Raw genomic sequence first — 9,920 nt, 5'->3', positions numbered from 1 at the left:
ATATTCGGGAAGTTTTAAATATTTTTTCACAAGCCCAAAATCAACTTATCTTGACATCCGTACGGTTTGATCATTGGACAGCTCATTTAAAAAATTATTCGGATGTTCGAGTAACATTCTCGTTTCAGGGAGTATGCCTTTTACTAGATCTTCCTTATAAAGTCATGCACGGATTGTTCGGGAATTTTTAAATTTTTTTTCAAAATCCCAAAATAAACATATCTTGACATCCGTACGGTTGGATCGTCGGACAACTCATTTAAAAAAATTATTCGGACGTTCGGGTAACATTCTCATTTCAGGGAGTACGCCTTTTACTTGATTTTCCTTATAAAGTCATACACAGAATGTTCGGGAATTTTTAAATATTTATTCACAAGGCCAAAATCAACATATCTTGACATCCGTACAGTTGGATTCTCGGATAGCTCATTTAAAAAAATTATTCGGACGTTCGGGTAATATTCTCGTTTCAAGGAGTACGCCTTTTACTGATTTTCTTTATAAAGTCATGCACGGAATGTTCGGGAAGTTTTAAATATTTTTTCACAAGCCTAAAATCAAATTATCTTGACATCCGTATGGTTGGATCATCGGACAGCTCATTCAAAAAATTATTCGGACGTTCGGGTAACATTCTTGTTTCAGAGAGTACGCCTTTTACTAGATTTCCTTATTAAGTCATGCACAGAATGTTCGGAAATTTTTAAATATTTTTTCACCAGCCCAGAATCAACATATCTTTACATCTCTACTGCCGGATCATTGGACAGCTCATTTAAAAAATTATTCGGATGTTCGGATAACATTCTCGTTTCAGGGAGTACGCCTTTTAATGAATTTTCCTTATAAAGTCATGCACGGAACTTCGGGAAGTTTTAAATGTTTTTTCACAAGACCAAAATCAACTTATCTTGACATCCATATGGTTGGATCGTCAGATAGCTCATTTTAAAAAATTATACGGACGTTCGGCTAACATTCTCGTTTTAGGGAGTACGCCTTTTACTAGATTTTCCTTATAAAGTCATGCACGAAATGTTCGGGAATTTTTAAATATTTTTTCACAAACCGAAAATCGACATATTTTGACATCCGTACAGTTAGATACTCGGATAGCTCATTTAAAAAAATTATTCGGACGTTCGGCTAACATTCTCATTTCAGGTTGTACGCCTTTTACTGAATTTTCCTTATAAAGTCATGCACGGAATGTTCGGGAATTTTTAAATATTTTTTCACAAACCCAAAATCAACATATCTTGACATCCGTACAATTGGATCCTCGGATAGCTCATTTAAAAAAATTATTCGGACGTTCGGGTAACATTCTCATTTCAGGGAGTACGCCTTTTACTAATTTTCTTTAGAAAGTCATGCACGGAATGTTCGGGAAGTTTTAAATATTTTTCACAAGCCCAAAATCAACTTATCTTGACATCCGTACGGTTGGATCATTGGAAAGCTCATTTGAAAAATTATTCGGACGTTCGGGTAACATTCTCGTTTCAGGGAGTATGCCTTTTACTAGATCTTCCTTATAAAGTCATGCACGGAATGTTCGGGAATTTTTAAATATTTTTTCACAATCCCAAAATCAACATATCTTGACATCCGTACGGTTGGATCTTCGGACAACTCATTTAAAAAAATTATTCGGACGTTCGGGTAACATTCTCATTTCAGGGAGTATGCCTTTTACTGGATTTTCCTTATAAAGTCATACACAGAATGTTCGAGAATTTTTAAATATTTATTCACAAGGCTAAAATCAACATATCTTGACATCCGTACGGTTGGATCGTCAGACAAATCATTTAAAAAAATTATTCGGACGTTCGGCTAACATTCTCGTTTCAGGGAGTACGCCTTTTACTGGATTTTCCTTATAAAGTCATGCACGGAATGTTCGGGAATTTTTAAATATTTTTTCACAAACCCAAAATCAACATATCTTGCCATCCGTACAGTTGGATCCTCAGATAGCTCATTTAAAAAAATTATTCGGACGTTCGAGTAACATTCTCGTTTCAAGGAGTACGCCTTTTACTGATTTTCTATATAAAGTCATGCACGGAATGTTCGGGAAGTTTTAAATATTTTTTCACAAGCCTAAAATCAACTTATCTTGACATACGCATGGTTGGATCATCGGACAGCTCATTTGAAAAATTATTCGGACGTTCGGGTAACATTCTCGTTTCAGAGAGTACGCCTTTTACTAGATTTCCTTATTAAGTCATGCACATAATGTTCTGGAATTTTTAAATATTTTTTCACCAGCCCAAAATCAACATATCTTTACATCTCTATTGTTGGATCGTCGGACAGCTCATTTAAAAAATTATTCGGATATTCGGATAACATTCTCGTTTCAGGGAGTACGCCTTTTAATGAATTTTCCTTAAAAAGTCATGCACGGAACTTCGGGAAGTTTTAAATATTTTTTCACAAGACCAAAATCAACTTATCTTGACATCCATACGGTTGGATCGTCAGATAGCTCATTTAAAAAAATTATTCGGACGTTCGGCTAACATTCTCGTTTCAAGGAGTACTCCTTTTACTAGATTTTCCGTATAAAGTCATGCACGAAATGTTCGGGAATTTTTAAATATATTTTCACAAACCGAAAATCAACATATCTTGATATCCGTACAGTTGGATCATCAGATAGCTCATTTAAAAAAATTATTCGGACGTTCGGCTAACATTCTCGTTTCAAGGAGTACTCCTTTTACTAGATTTTCCTTATAAAGTCATGCACGAAATGTTCGGGAATTTTTAAATATTTTTTCACAAACCGAAAATCAACATATCTTTACATCCGTACAGTTGGATCCTCGGATAGCTCATTTAAAAAAATTATTCGGACGTTCGGCTAACATTCTCATTTCAGGGAGTACGCCTTTTACTGAATTTTCTTTATAAAGTCATGCACGGAATGTTCGGGAATTTTTAAATATTTTTTCACAAACCCAAAATCAACATATCTTGACATCCGTACAATTGGATCCTCGGATAGCTCATTTAAAAAAATTATTCGGACGTTCGGGTAACATTCTCGTTTCAGGGAGTACGCCTTTTACTAATTTTCTTTATGAACTCATGCACGAAATATTCGGGAAGTTTTAAATATTTTTTCACAAGCCCAAAATCAACTTATCTTGACATCCGTACGGTTTGATCATTGGACAGCTCATTTAAAAAATTATTCGGATGTTCGGGTAACATTCTCGTTTCAGGGCGTATGCCTTTTACTAGATCTTCCTTATAAAGTCATGCACGGATTGTTCGGGAATTTTTAAAATTTTTTTCAAAATCCCAAAATAAACATATCTTGACATCCGTACGGTTGGATCATCGGACAACTTATTTAAAAAAATTATTTCGACGTTCGGGTAACATTCTCATTTCAGGGAGTACGCCTTTTACTGGATTTTCCTTATAAAGTCATACACAGAATGTTCGGGAATTTTTAAATATTTATTCACAAGGCCAAAATCAACATATCTTGACATCCGTACAGTTGGATTCTTGGATAGCTCATTTAAAAAAATTATTCGGACGTTCGGGTAATATTCTCGTTTCAAGGAGTACGCCTTTTACTGATTTTCTTTATAAAGTCATGCACGGAATGTTCGGGAAGTTTTAAATATTTTTTCACAAGCCTAAAATCAAAATATCTTGACATCCGTATGGTTGGATCATCGGACAGCTCATTCAAAAATTTATTCGGACGTTCGGGTAACATTCTTGTTTCAGAGAGTACGCCTTTTACTAGATTTCCTTATTAAGTCATGCACAGAATGTTCGGAAATTTTTAAATATTTTTTCACCAGCCCAGAATCAACATATCTTTACATCTCTACTGCCGGATCATCGGACAGCTCATTTAAAAAATTATTCGGATGTTCGGATAACATTCTCATTTCAGGGAGTACGCCTTTTAATGAATTTTCCTTATAAAGTCATGCACGGAACTTCGGGAAGTTTTAAATGTTTTTTCACAAGACCAAAATCAACTTATCTTGACATCCATATGGTTGGATCGTCAGATAGCTCATTTTAAAAAATTATATGGACGTTCGGCTAACATTCTCGTTTTAGGGAGTACGCCTTTTACTAGATTTTCCTTATAAAGTCATGCACGAAATGTTCGGGAATTTTTAAATATTTTTTCACAAACCGAAAATCGACATATTTTGACATCCGTACAGTTAGATACTCGGATAGCTCATTTAAAAAAATTATTCGGACGTTCGGCTAACATTCTCATTTCAGGGTGTACGCCTTTTACTGAATTTTCCTTATAAAGTCATGCACGGAATGTTCGGGAATTTTTAAATATTTTTTCACAAACCCAAAATCAACATATCTTGACATCCGTACAATTGGATCCTCGGATAGCTCATTTAAAAAAATTATTCGGACGTTCGGGTAACATTCTCGTTTCAGGGAGTACGCCTTTTACTAATTTTCTTTATGAACTCATGCACGAAATATTCGGGAAGTTTTAAATATTTTTTCACAAGCCCAAAATCAACTTATCTTGACATCCGTACGGTTTGATCATTGGACAGCTCATTTAAAAAATTATTCGGATGTTCGGGTAACATTCTCGTTTCAGGGCGTATGCCTTTTACTAGATCTTCCTTATAAAGTCATGCACGGATTGTTCGGGAATTTTTAAAATTTTTTTCAAAATCCCAAAATAAACATATCTTGACATCCGTACGGTTGGATCGTCGGACAACTCATTTAAAAAAATTATTCGGACGTTCGGGTAACATTCTCATTTCAGGAAGTACGCCTTTTACTGGATTTTCCTTATAAAGTCATACACAGAATGTTCGGGAATTTTTAAATATTTATTCACAAGGCCAAAATCAACATATCTTGACATCCGTACAGTTGGATTCTCGGATAGCTCATTTAAAAAAATTATTCGGACGTTCGGGTAATATTCTCGTTTCAAGGAGTACGCCTTTTACTGATTTTCTTTATAAAGTCATGCACCGAATGTTCGGGAAGTTTTAAATATTTTTTCACAAGCCTAAAATCAAATTATCTTGACATCCGTATGGTTGGATCATCGGACAGCTCATTCAAAAATTTATTCGGACGTTCGGGTAACATTCTTGTTTTAGAGAGTACGCCTTTTACTAGATTTCCTTATTAAGTCATGCACAGAATGTTCGGAAATTTTTAAATATTTTTTCACCAGCCCAGAATCAACATATCTTTACATCTCTACTGCCGGATCATTGGACAGCTCATTTAAAAAATTATTCGGATGTTCGGATAACATTCTCGTTTCAGGGAGTACGCCTTTTAATGAATTTTCCTTATAAAGTCATGCACGGAACTTCGGGAAGTTTTAAATGTTTTTTCACAAGACCAAAATCAACTTATCTTGACATCCATATGGTTGGATCGTCAGATAGCTCATTTTAAAAAATTATATGGACGTTCGGCTAACATTCTCGTTTTAGGGAGTACGCCTTTTACTAGATTTTCCTTATAAAGTCATGCACGAAATGTTCGGGAATTTTTAAATATTTTTTCACAAACCGAAAATCGACATATTTTGACATCCGTACAGTTAGATACTCGGATAGCTCATTTAAAAAAATTATTCGGACGTTCGGCTAACATTCTCATTTCAGGGTGTACGCCTTTTACTGAATTTTCCTTATAAAGTCATGCACGGAATGTTCGGGAATTTTTAAATATTTTTTCACAAACCCAAAATCAACATATCTTGACATCCGTACAATTGGATCCTCGGATAGCTCATTTAAAAAAATTATTCGGACGTTCGGGTAACATTCTCGTTTCAGGGAGTACGCCTTTTACTAATTTTCTTTAGAAAGTCATGCACGGAATGTTCGGGAAGTTTTAAATATTTTTCACAAGCCCAAAATCAACTTATCTTGACATCCGTACAGTTGGATCATTGGAAAGCTCATTTGAAAAATTATTCGGATGTTTGGGTAACATTCTCGTTTCAGGGAGTATGCCTTTTACTAGATCTTCCTTATAAAGTCATGCACGGAATGTTCGAGAATTTTTAAATATTTTTTCACAATCCCAAAATCAACATATCTTGACATCCGTACGGTTGGATCGTCGAACAACTCATTTAAAAAAATTATTCGGACGTTCGGGTAACATTCTCATTTCAGGGAGTACGCCTTTTACTGGATTTTCCTTATAAAGTCATACACAGAATGTTCGAGAATTTTTAAATATTTATTCACAAGGCCAAAATCAACATATCTTGACATCCGTACGGTTGGATCGTCAGACAAATCATTTAAAAAAATTATTCGGACGTTCGGCTAACATTCTCGTTTCAAGGAGTACGCCTTTTACTGGATTTTCCTTATAAAGTCATGCACGGAATGTTCGGGAATTTTTAAATATTTTTTCACAAACCCAAAATCAACATATCTTGCCATCCGTACAGTTGGATCCTCAGATAGCTCATTTAAAAAAATTATTCGGACGTTCGGGTAACATTCTCGTTTCAAGGAGTACGCCTTTTACTGGTTTTCTATATAAAGTCATGCACGGAATGTTCGGGAAGTTTTAAATATTTTTTCACAAGCCTAAAATCAACTTATCTTGACATACGCATGGTTGGATCATCGGACAGCTCATTTGAAAAATTATTCGGACGTTCGGGTAACATTCTCGTTTCAGAGAGTACGCCTTTTACTAGATTTCCTTATTAAGTCATGCACATAATGTTCTGGAATTTTTAAATATTTTTTCACCAGCCCAAAATCAACATATCTTTACATCTCTATTGTTGTATCGTCGGACAGCTCATTTAAAAAATTATTCGGATATTCGGATAACATTCTCGTTTCAGGGAGTACGCCTTTTAATGAATTTTCCTTATAAAGTCATGCACGGAACTTCGGGAAGTTTTAAATATTTTTTCACAAGACCAAAATCAACTTATCTTGACATCCATACGGTTGGATCGTCAAATAGCTCATTTAAAAAAATTATTCGGACGTTCGGCTAACATTCTCGTTTCAAGGAGTACTCCTTTTACTAGATTTTCCTTATAAAGTCATGCACGAAATGTTCGGGAATTTTTAAATATTTTTTCAAAAACCGAAAATCAACATATCTTGACATCCATACAGTTGGATCCTCGGATAGCTCATTTAAAAAAATTATTCGGACGTTCGGCTAACATTCTCGTTTCAAGGAGTACTCCTTTTACTAGATTTTCTGTATAAAGTCATGCACGAAATGTTCGGGAATTTTTAAATATTTTTTCACAAACCAAAAATCAACATATCTTGACATCCGTACAGTTGGATCGTCAGATAACTCATTTAAAAAAATTATTCGGACGTTCGGCTAACATTCTCGTTCCAAGGAGTACTCCTTTTACTAGATTTTCCTTATAAAGTCATGCACGAAATGTTCGGGAATTTTTAAATATTTTTTCACAAACCGAAAATCAACATATCTTGACATCCGTACAGTTGGATCCTCGGATAGCTCATTTAAAAAAATTATTCGGACGTTCGGCTAACATTCTCATTTCAGGGAGTACGCCTTTTACTGAATTTTCTTTATAAAGTCATGCACGGAATGTTCGGGAATTTTTAAATATTTTTTCACAAACCCAAAATCAACATATCTTAACATCCGTACAATTGGATCCTCGGATAGCTCATTTAAAAAAATTATTCGGACGTTCGGGTAACATTCTCGTTTCAGGGAGTACGCCTTTTACTAATTTTCTTTATGAACTCATGCACGAAATATTCGGGAAGTTTTAAATATTTTTTCACAAGCCCAAAATCAACTTATCTTGACATCCGTACGGTTGGATCATTGGAAAGCTCATTTGAAAAATTATTCGGACGTTCGGGTAACATTCTCGTTTCAGGGAGTATGCCTTTTACTAGATCTTCCTTATAAAGTCATGCACGGAATGTTCGGGAATTTTTAAATATTTTTTCACAATCCCAAAATCAACATATCTTGACATCCGTACGGTTAGATCGTCGGACAACTCATTTAAAAAAATTATTCGGACGTTCGGGTAACATTCTCATTTCAGGGAGTACGCCTTTTACTGGATTTTCCTTATAAAGTCATACACAGAATGTTCGAGAATTTTTAAATATTTATTCACAAGGCCAAAATCAACATATCTTGACATCCGTACGGTTGGATCGTCAGACAAATCATTTAAAAAAATTATTCGGACGTTCGGCTAACATTCTCGTTTCAGGGAGTACGCCTTTTACTGGATTTTCCTTATAAAGTCATGCACGGAATGTTCGGGAATTTTTAAATATTTTTTCACAAACCCAAAATCAACATATCTTGCCATCCGTAAAGTTGGATCCTCAGATAGCTCATTTAAAAAATTATTCGGACGTTCGGGTAACATTCTCGTTTCAAGGAGTACGCCTTTTACTAATTTTCTATATAAAGTCATGCACGGAATGTTCGGGAAGTTTTAAATATTTTTTCACAAGCCTAAAATCAACTTATCTTGACATACGCATGGTTGGATCATCGGACAGCTCATTTGAAAAATTATTCGGACGATCGGTTAACATTCTCGTTTCAGAGAGTACGCCTTTTACTAGATTTCCTTATTAAGTCATGCACATAATGTTCTGGAATTTTTAAATATTTTTCACCAGCCCAAAATCAACATATCTTTACATCTCTATTGTTGGATCGTCGGACAGCTCATTTAAAAAATTATTCGGATATTCGGATAACATTCTCGTTTCAGGGAGTACGCCTTTTAATGAATTTTCCTTATAAAGTCATGCACGGAACTTCGGGAAGTTTTAAATATTTTTTCACAAGACCAAAATCAACTTATCTTGACATCCATACGGTTGGATCGTCAGATAGCTCATTTAAAAAAATTATTCAGACGTTCGGCTAACATTTTCATTTCAAGGAGTACTCCTTTTACTAGATTTTCCTTATAAAGTCATGCACGAAATGTTCGGGAATTTTTAAATATTTTTCACAAACCAAAAATCAACATATCTTGACATCCGTACAGTTGGATCCTCGGATAGCTCATTTAAAAAAATTATTCGGACGTTCGGCTAACATTCTCGTTTCAAGGAGTACTCCTTTTACTAAATTTTCTGTATAAAGTCATGCACGAAATGTTCGGGAATTTTTAAATATTTTTTCACAAACCAAAAATCAACATATCTTGACATCCGTACAATTGGATCCTCGGATAGCTCATTTAAAAAAATTATTCGGACGTTCGGGTAACATTCTCGTTTCAGGGAGTACGCCTTTTACTAATTTTCTTTAGAAAGTCATGCACGGAATGTTCGGGAAGTTTTAAATATTTTTCACAAGCCCAAAATCAACTTATCTTGACATCCGTACGGTTGGATCATTGGAAAGCTCATTTGAAAAATTATTCGGACGTTCGGGTAACATTCTCGTTTCAGGGAGTATGCCTTTTACTAGATCTTCCTTAAAAAGTCATGCACGGAATGTTCGGGAATTTTTAAATATTTTTTCACAATCCCAAAATCAACATATCTTGACATCCGTACGGTTGGATCTTCGGACAACTCATTTAAAAAAATTATTCGGACGTTCGGGTAACATTCTCATTTCAGGGAGTATGCCTTTTACTGGATTTTCCTTATAAAGTCATACACAGAATGTTCGAGAATTTTTAAATATTTATTCACAAGGCCAAAATCAACATATCTTGACATCCGTACGGTTGGATCGTCAGACAAATCATTTAAAAAAATTATTCGGACGTTCGGCTAACATTCTCGTTTCAGGGAGTACGCCTTTTACTGGATTTTCCTTATAAAGTCATGCACGGAATGTTCGGGAATTTTTAAATATTTTTTCACAAACCCAAAATCAACATATCT

Source organism: Apium graveolens, chromosome 2 (genome assembly GCF_009905375.1).
Source record: "Apium graveolens cultivar Ventura chromosome 2, ASM990537v1, whole genome shotgun sequence".
Classification (NCBI taxonomy): domain Eukaryota; kingdom Viridiplantae; phylum Streptophyta; class Magnoliopsida; order Apiales; family Apiaceae; genus Apium; species Apium graveolens.
This window is presented reverse-complemented; position numbering follows the sequence as displayed.